Source organism: Arachis ipaensis, chromosome B5 (assembly GCF_059453495.1).
Source record: "Arachis ipaensis isolate K30076 ecotype BB chromosome B5, ASM5945349v1, whole genome shotgun sequence".
Taxonomy (NCBI): Eukaryota; Viridiplantae; Streptophyta; class Magnoliopsida; order Fabales; family Fabaceae; genus Arachis; species Arachis ipaensis.
Window position 1 is genome coordinate 12543457 of NC_142440.1, and position 13903 is coordinate 12557359.

Below are 13903 nucleotides of genomic sequence, written 5' to 3' on the forward strand. Positions count from 1 at the left end.
GCGCACTGTCACGGCTGAGCATCCCCGTTCGAATTGTCGCCTGACAAGGAGCCTCCGTCGCGCGAGACTGCCCTCGCTGGAAGCAACCGCTTCGCAACGTCGCGGCTGAACACCCGGCCACTACGTCCCCGCGTGATCTGGAACCCTCATCAGTGCTGACCCGACCTGCATCACCCAACCTTGTTCGCACTCGCCATCCTGCGTCAACCGGTGGCCTGGGTCCTCCCTCCTGCGTGACCATTGGATGATTCACGGTCTCGTTGGTGTGCCTGCCCGATCACACCTACCATCATCGACGTTATGCGGTTAGTGGCTTAATGTCTTGTTCTTATGATTCCTGTTTCTGTTGTTTCTAGTGGTGGATACTATTTATGTTGCTGAGTTGTTCGGTTTATCACAGTGAAAACCTCAGTAGTTGCATTATTAGTTTGTCAGAACTTGTTGAATAAAATTGTGATGTAAATGGTTGCAGTTGATTTAATATTTTCGTAGGAAAAATTGCAAAAGCTTGATTCAAATATGTTCTTTTTTTCCCTCATTGTGTGGACCATTGCATGCAATGCTACTTAAACCGGTTGACCATTATTGATCTCTAGTTGACACTGATTAGATGGTTACTTTCACATATTATCAGATAGTTGGTTTCTATCGACAGTCACTTATTTGCTTAACTGGATTTTTTTTGTAGGGAATTTTTTTTACCTCTTAAGCAATTAATCTTACTATCTAAGTACTATTGAATATTCCCTGAGTTAGTGTAATTGTATATATGCTCATCAAGTCGTGCTTTGTATTGCATAAGTGAATAAATTGGAAACATGTCTTCTTTTTCTATTTGATCATTGTTCAATTTAACCTTCTTGCCGTGATTTATGAAGTATGATTTGTTTTAACTTTGCGGATATCTTGATGTACACATGATGAGTTAAAGTGCGAATAGGTTGGTTAATTTACCAAACCTTTGGATGGTCGATTTTCATGATGGTGACTACTATTTTGATGTTAGTACATTATCAGCTTGTTTGAACAAGTTGCTGTTTGATAGGTTTCTTGTTTTTTTTGTAGGTAAAACAATGCATATATGATGCTAATTATATTAACCGTTTATTTAGTTTGAAGAAGTTCAAGTTAGATGTTTACTATCACATATATGACTTACTTTAATTTTATTACGAATATATCACATAAAGAGATTAATTTTCTTATATTTGGTGTTAAATTAGTTTATCTAATTATAGAACATATGCAAAAGATGTTAGGTGTGAAGGGTTCTAATTTTGTACTAGAAGAAAGGACAAGATATGGGTCCAGTAGTGCGTATGGTTGTTCACTAAGGCTGCGTTTGTTTACAGAGACAGAACACACAGGGACACAGAGACACAAAATCGTATTTGACAGAGGAGACATGGACAGAGACAATGTGTCTAGAGACACTGAATTAGTGTATTTTGTGTCCATCCTGACAGGAAGGACACGAAAACACTAACAAGTGACACAACTTATTTTTTATTTTTTCTTTCATTATTCTTATTAATTTTTCATAATTATATTTTTTAGGTTTAATTACTCTGTTGGTCCCTATAGTTGAAATTTTCAATTAGGTCGCTATACTTTTTTTCTTTTTAATTGGGTCCCTGCACCAAAATTTTTTTTTCAATTAAGTCCTTCTTAGTAGTAATTAGCATAATTTTATAGGGACCTAACTAAAAAAAAAGAATTAGTACAGGACCTAAATAAAAGGAAAAAAAAGTGTAGCAACCCAATTAAAAAAAAATTTGGTGCAAGGACTCAATTAAAAGAAAAAAAAGTATAGGGACCTAATTGAAAATTTTGTGAAACTATAGGACCAGCAGAGTAATTAATTTTTATTTCAAATTTTTTGAATTAAAAAAATGAGAATAAATTGAATTTTCATAATTTGTTCTAGTTTATCACCAAATAGAATACAAGAACACAAAATTTTGTGTCTCTGTCCATCAGTGTCTTGTCCTGTCCTGTTCTCAGTGTCTTGTCCTGTCCTGTTCTCAGAAACAAACGCAGCATAAGATGTTCTCAGTAGCCATGAATAAAACTGATAATGCAACCATGTAGTGTATCTCAGGAGTTGATATTATAATATTTGTATGAATCAGATCATTTGAAGACATATAAAACTGCAAAAGTCACCGCTTCCCTATTGTCTTTTTGTTGTTTTTTTCTTCAAGTGGCTATGTTCTATTTCATGAAGGCATGGAAGTGTGGGTCCAATCCATTCAAGTCCTTAATCACTAATCTTCCAAGAAAGCTTGATTTTTCTATCAAAAATTACTAATCTTACAAAAATACTACTGATCTATATCCTCTACTTTTCATTATGTATATATATCTTGTTATTTTAATATATGACTTATTAAATACTAAAAAGACCAATGTTATATGACTAGTAAATAGGATTAGTTTTTGTCTATATTTGGATGGTTGATTTTCATATATGGGAAGTTTACTGTGTTGGTATTTTGTGTGAGTATGGTGATGTTTGAGGGTTGTCTTGTATTTTAGTGAGAAAATATATACATGGTCCCTAGAGCGTACTCTAAACTCGGATATTCATTCCTGGATCGACATGGAATATATGGTTACTTCAATAAATATCTGGATGGTTGAATTGAACTGATTACTTTGTTGTTTTCGTGTGCCATGTTGTTGCTTTGTGTGAATCTAATTTACCTTTTTGATTGTTGTGTTTATGATTGGCCGAGTTAGTCTCTCAGACCACTTAAATTCTTACTGTGGACATCCTTTCTCTTCATTGACCTTATAATTTTTTTGTATTAGCAGCTGGAATGATGATTACAAGATTGTTTGCTCATGTGATTATAATTTTTCTTACTTTGTTATAAACTGAATAGAATCTTGGATAGGATTTCAGAGGACCTATTGCGTGAGTAACTTTTCACGGCGCTCCAACCATCCGTTATTATACTGGCCGAACGCAAAATAAGATAGGTAAAAAGGTATCGCATTGTTTACATGATTGAAAACACATGTTTGGTTATATGTTGTGACTTAATTTTTTTTTTAATTTTTGCTTGACAGAAATTAGTCGAGACGCGATGCTCACCTTGCTACATCAACAACTTGTTTTCCTACTTGGAAATACACATTGAGGACGCAAAGTTGCTGAGATTGAGTTTATTGGATTTGATTTCCTGTGGCGGATACCACTGTGGCATGTGAAGAAGAGCATCATGCTTCAACTTGCGAGGGCCTATGACGTGGAATCAAACACTCTCAAGGTCGACGCAGGGGACATCCGCGTTACCACCGAACTGATCGACAATGTACTCGGCATACCTTCTAGAGGTTAGTAGAAGTTATGTAAGATGTAATATTTACTGTGCGTGTTTTTTGGTTTGCCTTTATAAACACTGATTGATTATTGTACAATGTTTCGTTAATGTAGAGGACCCAATCCCAGAACAACAACACAACTGCCGAACTTTGTCTTTGGCTGTCCAATAGAGACCAAGCAACAAAGGATGGCTTTTAGACAATACTTTATCCTAGTGGTTCTAAAGATGTTTTTTTGCCCCACAAGCTAGCAAACTATCTCCCCATGGCACCTCCCTCCGATTTTGGATGTCTCAAACCCCAAAAGATTCCACTAGCCGTATCAGATATTGAAGTGGTTGCGAGATGCAATAAGAAAATTCCAAACCAAGAACCACAAAACATGCGGCGGGTGCATGTTTGTGTTGCTGGTATCGCAACTAGTTTACCTAATTTTCTCCTGCATTTACGTCTTAAGTTATAAATACTACCATGTGAATTACTTGTGTCCAGGTTTTGTACTTTCAGTGCTTAAAGCATGGTCCGTTACATGCATGTCAATCACGCGAGCCTTGGATTGCTGAATGGACCGCTTATGAACTTGATAAGAAGGCCAACCATGTTATTTCACAAGTAGAATCCGTAATAATTTCATTTTTAGACTCAAATTGAATACAAATGGCATCAATGATTTTAGTTGATTTTTGCTATCTTCGTTGTCCCACATTGAACACATAAGGATGCATTGTGGACAAGCCCAGGAAGGGAAAAAACCCAAGGAAGCAGCTAGTAGTAAACAAGATAACGAACAAGCAAGGTGTAAACAGCCCCGCAAGGACTCCAACCAAGCGCCATATACCCGGTGCAGGACTAAACTTCAGCAAAGAGATATGGATGCGCAAAATGTGATCTGCTTTCATTTAAATTACTTGTGTTATTATCATGGATGTTTATTTTAGTATGTATACGACTGGTTATTATTTTGTTAGTACATTCCTCCTTGCGTGGTGTGCAATGTGTTGTGATGTGCATGTAATTGTTAATTCTTGGGTCATGCCAGTAGTGTGGCAAGGTCAACGATGGAATTAAACAGCCGTGCAAGGACTCAGAATAAGCGCCATCTACCCGGAGTAGGACCAAATCTCAGCATACAGATATGGATGCGCAGAAGGTGATCTCGGTTCATTAAAATTACTTGTATTATTATCATGGATGTTTATTTTAGTAAGTATGCGACTGGTTTGAGTGTTTATCATGCATATGACGATATCTGGGAATATAGCCACGACTGTAGTTATAAATATTATTCATCTCCTCTCCAGCATGATAAAGTGCTTTATATATATTGTTTTTCATATCCTGCTGTGTTGCTTATATCTCTTGATCCGTTCAATGTCTACACCACAGGAATGCAGACCTGGTACGAGGAGAAAGTTGTCTATATGCAGAAGCCGATTAGGCAGCACATAAAAATAGCACGTCCAGCATATACTGTCCCAAAAAGCAAGGGGACACCTTTGGTTGTCCCGAACTCTGATGATGAAGATAACGTGCCGCTTGCTAGAAGGCAACGATTATTCTAACAAGAGACTCCACCACAGGATGTCCATCAAGCAGAGCCCGTGGTCACGGACGATCATGAAGGTGCTCAAGAAGATCACTCTGGCCACAAGGAAGCATCTCCACGTACGCCATCTTCAGCACTTGTCCAGCTTACCGAGTACGATTTTGACAGGTAAGTTGTTTGTGGCTTACTTTGCTGTCTCTTTTTATTTTCTTTTTCTTTTTTCCTGTGTGGTGATTAGCAATCCTGGTAAGCCTAACTGGTCATTTTAGCTAACGTCATATTGCATTCGTTTTCAGTGAATTTGACGTCTCCATCGTACAGTGTCCTGAATTTAAACAACTGCTGGCAAATATTGAACAAGAGCAGCACACAATGCCCATAAGCATGCAGCCCCTACAAACAGTGATGCCAAAGAAGTCATGCTATCATACACCAAGTCCAGGGAGACCTAACTTTTCACTAGGTTTGACTCAGCTTGAAAAGACTCTAACCCCGTCCCCGATCCATTCAATTCATCCGAGGCTTAGGAATATAAAGAAGGGCGAGAATAAGGAGAAACAAATCAGAGCATGGATACTTAACTCGTCCTTGGACAAAGAGCAACATTTGGCAGCTTATGAAGGCCAGGGGCATCTAGTACTACAAAGGAAGGACTTATGGACCTTGAAAGCCCGTAATTGGGTCAACAGCACGGTAAGTATTTGAACTTAATCATGCGTTTTAACTCCCTACCTTTTTATCGGTGTTAAGTTTGTACTTGCTTACTCTATCGTGTAGGTCATTCAATGGATGTGCTACTCATTCAATGACACCCAATAATCTAGATTCAAGAGAGATTTCTATTGCGTGTGTCCAGGGATATTGGTAATTACACTCTACTGATTACAATATGTTTCAAATTGTGTTAGGATTCTTATTGGTTGTGGGTTTTCAGGAATCAATCACACGAGATGATAATCTGGCATCATTCATTGACGGTGCAAGTCTGGTGTATGTCGGGCTTGGTCCAAGCTTTGGTGAGGATAATAGGTTTTTTGACAAAGTCAAAGTTGTAAAGAGAAAATGGGTCAGTTGTAATCTTTTTTAACTAGTCTACATTTCCGCATGTATTAGATAACTTGTAAAATATCAAACATCCTTATTCTGTTTTTCCTGGTTATGTTCTATGTCTTGCATGTGATTATTTTGTTACGAGAAATAGCACCACTCTCTCTGATTGTATTCAAAATAAACTTGTCAAGATTTTCCTTCATGCTGGATGTTTACTTTAACATGGACCAGGATGGTCAGTTTGACTCTTAGAGACTCCTATTTTGTTTTACAATATTTATAGCCTGTTTGAATCAGGTGCTGGTTTATGCATGTCCTTTGTTTAGGTAAAAATATGTGTATATGTTGCTTAAAGCGTGCTTCGAAATCAAATATTTATTCTATAGTTCATTTGAAACGGATGGTTACAATTTCATACTATTAAAATAGTTGTTTTTATCTGTATATATTGCTCTTCCGGTGTGCCATGTTATCGCGTTGATTGAATCTACTCTTATTTGCTAGTGGTTACGTTTATAATAGGTTGGGTGGGTCTCCTAGACTTCGTAAATAGTTGTTTCAGGCATCCTTTGTCTTCATGATCAGTAAACTGGGTTTTTAGAATTATGTTGTGACTATCATCTCTGATTCGATGATGTTCTTGTTCTTTCATGGTCGAGGGAGTTGACTTGTTTTTTTTTAGACATATTCAATCTTGTGTACTGTTTGCTGCAGTGGTTAATTCCTAATTGTTGGAGGGGTCATTGGTGGGTGTATGCGTTTGAGGTGAATGCGAAGTGCCTAGTGATAATCGACAGTTTGCATTCTGTACCACAAGATGATGAACGGGATAAACTCGATGCATATGTGGTAACATAATATATTCCTTTTTCCAATAGACAGTTATAATATCTAATCTATAGCACATTATTCTACTATAGCACATTATTCTACTATATCGTTCCTTGATTTCTAGGGGAGACAGTTTGAGGACATGGCGAGAATTGCAATTCCCGCATACGTTTGGACTATAGACAGCCCATTTCGTTCTTACGCCAGTACTCCAAAGCAGCCGAACAAGTGAGATGAAATTACAACTCAGATTTTGTGGCTTTTATTTTTTTCATGCGGCATACCCTATGTAAAATTCTTGTCATCCCGATTGCATAAGTATTTTATTTGCCTGTAGCTCTGATTATGACATCTACGTTATTAAGTTCATGAAAAGTTGGACCGAAGACCGTGCTCTTGATGAATGGAACGAGGTGACTATAATAAATTTTTTGGCATATATCACACATAAATTTGAACATATATCACTGTAACAGTTCCTACTCCTAACTCGTCTAGTAAATCTATATACAGGATTTACTCATATCATACAGGATGGAGTTTATGTTAGACATTGTCTGCGGACCACAAAATGCATTGGTTGATCAGGTTCTTACATTATTGGAGGACAAAGCTGAACCTATACGACGCAATCAACCACAGAACAAGAGAAAAGAAGTTAGATCACCATTCACTGCACTTAGCACGAGGACGTTGATAGAACGTGCAGAAGGATTACCAAATGGGAGGATAATCAAAGGGAGGAAGAAGTAGCGCAGTTAGGTTTAACTACTGTGAATTAAATTACCATAAGTTATTTAGCTTACTTACTGCTTAGAGTCTTGGGGATTTATTTATGATACATTTGGAGGACTTGTTTCTAGGTAAAACTTTTTATTATAAACTTCTGTGAATCTGTTGGTGTACAGTTATTCAGGCATGGCACACCTACAAGTGAGTCAAAATGACCATCTATTTTGTTTATGAAAGTAACCATCTAGATACATATTGAACTGAACATCCGGTTTGTTATGTCTTAGTATAGGGATATCTCTTTCGTATTTCAGATCTGACTTAAATCTATTAAGTGTTGACATCATAATCATCGTGTTGACACAAGATCCAGTGATTCCTTTGGAATGCATGCTACAAGTTGTATAGGTTGAACTACCCAAAGAATAACCATCCACGAATACTGTGAAAGTGAACATCCAATATCATACAAAAACGAACATCCAATATAACTGTGTAAAAATAACAATGTAATTACTTTCTAAAACGACCAGCTACATACCAAATGACCATGTAAAATAATATTTTGAAACAGTGATAGTCAGATAAAGCATAACCAGCAAGAATTAAAAACAACTAAGCACCCAAGAATAACCATCCACGTTCACAACAAAAGTGAACATCCAATCACATACAGAAATGAACATCCCACGTATCTGAATAAAGATAACCATGTAGTCACTATCTAAAACGATCAGCTACACACCGAATGTCTATGTAGTATAGCATAAAGTAAGTTGTTATAAATTTAATAACCTTACTTAAAAGATAAAGAATAACCATCATGTATAATCATTATGCATTAAGTTCAATGAAATTAATAAAGTAAAATGGTTCATTCCGGCCAAGGTAAAATGGTTCATTGAAATTAATCAAGTAGGGACTCTTACAACAACTGCATTCAAAACTTAAAACTATATATTTATAACAGAAAACCACCTTCTTTATCTAATCTTGATAATAAATGAATACCAATTGGAACCCTATATACATGGAGATTAAAAATAAACGCAAGCGCACCCATGTCCAACAAATTCTAACTTTTGCCGAAGGAGCTTAACAAAGACATGAAGCCACCAACTTGTTGAGGCTCATTCCGGCCAACAACAGCACCAAAGTTTACATCTTGAGATGCCTCCGGATGAACCACCTGCTAAGGAACACAAAAAATGACAACAATTAACTTCTTGCATAGTACTATACCAAATAAACAAGCAAGATCGAGGTTGGTACAAACATGTACTAGGGAGGCATTTTTGTTTTTCCTCCGAGCAGATTTCTTGAAGGACTTCTCTAGGGCAGTGCCAAGCCTCTTACTCTTTGGCGGCCCTTTGTGGTGACCTTCGATGGGCTTTGGATGTCGACTACACCGACAACGTTCAAACTCTGTGAGCCAATACTGGTGTGGATATCCACCACGCTCTCGAACCTCTTCTTGGCATAGTGCGCGATCAGCTTGGCCCTTGTTTCTTCTAGAGCAGCATGCAACAATGATGTTTTGTCGTCGTCATTGACGAACTCTTGAGCAACGTTGTAGAAGTGTGCACATAATTCCCTGAATGCAGTATGACTCTCATCCGACCGACTGACATCATGACTACTCTTGACATAAGTTTGCTTGCACTTTATGTTCTTGCTCCATCGAGGAAGAACATAACAAGTAGGTACTTTATACACTTTATACGAATGAAAAACTGCAAGACAGAGACAACACAACACACCTGAACTCTCAAAAATATTGCACTCATAATGAACCTCTTGTGTGGAACGATCAAAATGGACGTCGTATGGAACGCAAAGAATAGTATTGTTGACTAATTTTTCCTCTTCCCCCTGCTAAAATTGTGTCTCCATAGGCGAGCTTGTTGCACAAGGGATAACCCCCTGGAGTTTGCTGCATCATCCTCCAATTCCCTCTGCTCCTTGATTCCACAAACATTGTCATATTCGTGAACAAATTGGACCAAGCTAGTCCTACTGTGTAAGAATCCACCGTAGAATGCATGCATGCTCTCACTCCTTTGCGCACTCCTCATGGCAGCCCAAAATTCACCCTTGAAGTATATAGGGACCCACATGCATCAGTCAACATAAAGGTCTACAGAAAAAAATCATTCTTAGCACAGAAACCTTAAACTGAACTTATTACTACAAAACAGATAAATCCAGCTACCAAATAATTGTCAATTAAAGCACGTAAAGTAATTGTACACTAACGGACCTGACAGCCATGTGTTGTTATGTAAGTTGTACTCAGCTATAAATTCAGACCAGTTATCCTCAAATGACTCCACCATCCAAGAGTTCCACACAATATCATTGAGGTCATCATACAACTTTCTGTACCAGCGATAACATCCAAGCTTGTGCGGTAACTTCTTCATAATGTGCCAAATGCACCAACGGTGGCGTGTATCGGGTAACACCTTTTTGATCGCACAGAACATGGATCTGCATTGATCGGTGATGATCCCCTGTGGAGCAGTTCACATGTACTTCACCCATTGGCTGAAAACCTACTCATAACTTGGGATTTTCTCATTCCCCAGCAGAGCACAACCGAGGAGGGTCGACTTACCATGGTAGTTGACACCGACAAACAACGCAAACGGTAATCCATGCCTACACAAAAAAATAACCACATATAAGAAATCCCACTCACGACTGTACAAATAAAAAAAATAGAAAAAAACACCAACATAACTACTTCAAACCTGTTTGTACTGTACGTGCTATCAAATGACACGACGTCTCCGTAATATTCATACAACGCCCTATACCTTGCATCCACCCATATTGTACTCCTAAATTTACACTCCTCGTCCAACTTCACCGCGTAGAAGAAGTTCGGATTGATGTCCGTCATTCTCATGAAGCAGTTCATCATCTCTCTAACATTCGCATTCACGTTGCTGGTTCAGAGCCTTGCTGTAATATAGTTTCCTAAATCCTTTTCTGAGAATCCCAGGTTAGACGGGCCCCCAACCTCATTTGCCAAAGCTAGGAATGTCTTGTTTGGTCGAATTCTAACCTTATCATTATCCTCGATCACGCACTTCGCATTTATGGTCAACTCCCTATACTCATGGTAGTACCCCGCCTATCTCGCTGAACATGGGTGCGAGTGTCTTAACTCAACCTTGAAGAAAACCCACTCTTGTTTTTCCATATCAAACTTCACATATATCCTTGCTTTGCAGCCGATGGCTGAAATCATGTTCTTTCACGTTGGTGCTTTGACACGAGACTTGCAAAACCTGTCCCAATTACAGTGGATAGGTTGGTTAACGGGTTACTTTGTGATCTTATCACATGTTGTCGTCCTTATCTTAGTTGCAAACCCTACTTTCTTTCCGTAGGTAACATAGAATTCATGAGCCATGTGCAACTGCGCAAACCGCATTCCAACTCTTGGTATTTCATCTTCCTGAAGGCAACCATGTTCTGGTAATTACATTTTAGATAAAAAAATCAATGCCATTAATGATCAAATCAAACATGCGGATCATGACTACACAAAATTAAACTAGAGTCCAAACCTCGTAACCAAGATCCATCTCTTCACTTCCAACCTCAGTAATATCTGACAGTTGCATTGCCTACAATTCCAAAATAAACGCAAAAATCCAAAAAAAATAATACCATAAATCCTTATTAAATATCATGTACATAAAACCTCAATAACCAGCACAAAAAATGCGACAAAAACTAGAAATCAAGTCAATCATCCTACCCATTTTTGCTTAAAAACAAATGCATGAAAATGACAATGATAGTAATCAAATTAATTACTTCATTTTACCTATTATATAAGTATTGTAACTACTATCTATTCTCTTTCACAATGACACTATACATCACATAGCTGAACATGCAGTAGATACAACTATCATACACATAGTTCAGTAGATACAACTACTATATATAATTATATACATATATTCTAATCTAAACATGTAGGAAGCAGATTAAGTATCCCATCAGTTGATAACTCTTGCCTTTTTAATTTCCATTTTCTAATATATTCTTCATAATAATAATAATACCATTAGCTGTAACTCAAATTCAACATACATCACTACTAAGGTTTCAGGGGACCTATGGGCATCATGCACAGAAATGTGGGTGATTACTTATTGAGTAGCAAGGTCTCCAAATGTAGTCAACTCTCATGCTTATACATGCAATCCAAATTTGGTTATATAAATTCATATATTCATAGAAGATAGTCCAAAAAAGAAGTAGTTTCATCCAGAGACAAATCAATATGCCATGATTAATTAATTTATGCAAATTTCCCATACATATAAGCATACCATTCAATATAAACCCATCACAAATTTGGTTGAATCATGAATGTTTATGATGCATCTGAGTAAGCATTAAACATAACCCTTAACAAGCCACTTGCATTAAGTGTAAACATATAAATCATTAGAAAATTAACCATCCATTATCAATGTTTTGAATGTAAGTTGCTCACCTTATTCGATTGCTCACCCTCGACGACGACATGGTCAGCTACGTTTTCATGTGGATTTGATGAATTCTCATTTCCGCCGGAAGATGGAACACAACCCAGTGGTTTAACCACATTGCATTCCATTAACGAACTTTGGCGGGGTGATGGGCGTGAAAGAGGAACCACACTTGAGACCCCTTTATTTTGCGACGTCGACATCGGGAAGAAGGCACACACCGGCTGCACATTGTCCTCGCTGGACGCCCGGGTTGCTGCGGTGGCGCGAAGATCGACCAAACGAGAGAAACGTGGTGCTGGGCAGTGACCTGTGTGGATGACGACGCCGGTCAAAACAGAGTCGGACGACGGGTGGTGATCGTGACGGCGTTGCACCGGCGAGATTCGAGGAGAAATAGAGAGAAGGGAGGTCACGCTGTATTGAGAGAGGGAGGTTGTTGTTGTTTTGATTTTATAACTGATGGTAATCCTAATTTGTTTCAAATTTCAAATTAGAAACAATTCAAAATCAATTAATTGCCCATAATGTAATTTTAATTTCAATTTAACCCCATTGTATAGATTGTACAATACATATATTGGCTCCTCATACTTTCTCATATAAAAATACTTAATTATTAAATTTTTGTTGACTTGTCCAAAAATTAATCAAAATACAAAAATTGCTCTTATCTCTTCCATTATCTTCAACTTTTTTAAACTTCAACTTAACTTTATTAGCAATAAAACCACCATTATCCATTCTTTTCTAAATCTCGAACATTATCTTTTTAACCACCTTTAATTTTGTATTATAACAATAGTAACACTATTATTATTATAACCACTACCATTTCTGTCAACATTACCATCAACACACATCACAACACAATAAAAAAGAAAAACAAAGAAAATAAGATGAAAAAAGATACATATCAACTGATGAAACTAAAAAATAATTTTAGAGTATGCATCTCAAAAACAAAAAATAAGCAAAGCCAGATAAAAAAATAAAAAATTTCTCAAAAACTAAAACTAAAATTAAAACAAAAATCATTATTTGGATATAAAAAATGTGTGAGATTAGAAGTAGGTGACTGAGCTATAAAAAAATGTCGCAATGTTTTAAAAATGGTAATTGAAATACTTATATGGGAGCAAATCATTGTGAAAAAAGATGGTAGAAACGTGTTAGGATGTTGATTTGGAGAAGCCGGTAGGAAAGCATGACTGCAAAAGAATGAATGGGCTTGGAGAAAAATTGTAAGGGTTGCAAAAAAAAATTAGGTATATAAAGAAATGTGCAAAGAAGGATGAAGGATGTTCGTTGGTCATGGTAAGAACACAAGAATGTGAAAGGATATGTGGGTAGAAAATAAAACATTGTAAGAGAAATTTTTGAGACTATTTAGCATTACAAATCAAAAAGCGAGTATTATAGAGGAATGTGGTGTGTGGAATGCAACAACATGGATCTGGAACCTCCATTAAAAAATAGAGCACTTTAAGAGAGAGAAAACACAATTGGGTGAGTTAAATAATATACTAAAATATATTTTTTTATTTGCAGGTTTCAAGAATAGCATGGCGTAGACGTTCAGCTCAGATGAGCAATACAATGTAAAATCATTTACAGAAACAGTACTAGAGAAGATGTTGGGAATGTCAAGTACAAAGCACGTATTTGATAATATTTGGAGAGAAATTATGCCACCAAGAATTAAAATACTAGCTTAGTTTATGATGATAGACAGATTGAATACAAAGGATATGTTGCTAAAAAAATATCATAAACCATAGAGAAAAAGGATGCATACTATACAGAGGTGTGTCTGAATCGGTTAGTCATTTATTTTTACATTGCTAATTTGCTTTTCAATTATGGTGGAAGATTTAAAGGGGTTGTGGAGTATGTT

General features: G+C 37.0%; 1 long non-coding RNA gene across 1 annotated transcript in view; it reads left to right on the plus strand.

Annotated features, from left to right (window-relative positions):
• The first annotated feature begins 1853 nt into the window (after positions 1 to 1853).
• The window catches only part of LOC148563399 (uncharacterized), an 87165-nt gene continuing 75115 nt past the window's right edge, over positions 1854 to 13903 (plus strand). Inside the window, exon 1 of the long non-coding RNA XR_015883169.1 lies at positions 1854 to 2003. This is a non-coding gene — a long non-coding RNA (uncharacterized LOC148563399). The remainder of the gene's footprint in view (positions 2004 to 13903) is intronic.